The following is a 718-nucleotide window of genomic DNA, read 5'->3' as shown; positions in this document are numbered from 1 at the left end:
ATACCACCACCACAACAAACCACTACAGAAAGCAGGGAGTGAGGTCCTGAGTTTAAATGTCCCACCATCACCAATGATTAGGTTCTTCCTGCTGTTGAATGGCACACAGGTGGTTCCCACAGCTGGTCATGCACTACAGGTGGGAACCAGCCTTGTCCTCATCCTGATACTGCCACACAGTTGGTTCCCCCAACCATCCTTTGTTCCCTTATAAAGTGCATCTTGCTCCTTTGTAACACCATATCTAACACATACTAGCTTTCACAAACACTATTTAAAGTTGCCATATGTCATACTTATTCTTTGCCATGTCTAATGTCAGACTAACTGTTGTCCACACTAAGAATATGTTACATACCTCTATAACACCCACACAGTATTGTACACTATTACATGCAACCTACATCAAATCCCTTACATGATACATAACCTTTCCTTTTACATAACAGCTCTCCACAGAGGCTGAGAGGGCTGGTGTTTATACCCTCGTGATTGAACCATAAAGGCTCAGTGATTTCAAGGTCATCAGAGAGCCAAAGCACCAGTTGATGCTTATTGATTTCTGATTGTCAAGTGCAACCGCTTTCTCCCCCTTCCAACCAGTTGCCTTATGTGCATGTGACCTGTCTTCTTTCTCCCCTTCTTTTTATATTTCTTCTCTTTCATTATCACATGTAGACTTCTTTCATTAACACCAGGTAATTTCTACTTCCTATAC

The 718-nt window shown here is 42.1% G+C and overlaps 1 protein-coding gene across 1 annotated transcript in view; it reads left to right on the top strand.

Annotated features, from left to right (window-relative positions):
- Positions 1–718, top strand: part of LOC119586257 (SNF-related serine/threonine-protein kinase-like) — a gene marked incomplete in the record, with an annotated part of 91,676 nt that overhangs the window by 78,822 nt on the left and 12,136 nt on the right.

The sequence above is a fragment of the Penaeus monodon genome, chromosome 21 (genome assembly GCF_015228065.2).
Source record: "Penaeus monodon isolate SGIC_2016 chromosome 21, NSTDA_Pmon_1, whole genome shotgun sequence".
Lineage (NCBI taxonomy): Eukaryota > Metazoa > Arthropoda > Malacostraca > Decapoda > Penaeidae > Penaeus > Penaeus monodon.
Note: the sequence above shows the minus strand (reverse complement) of the source record. Positions and strands in the feature narration are given on the sequence as shown.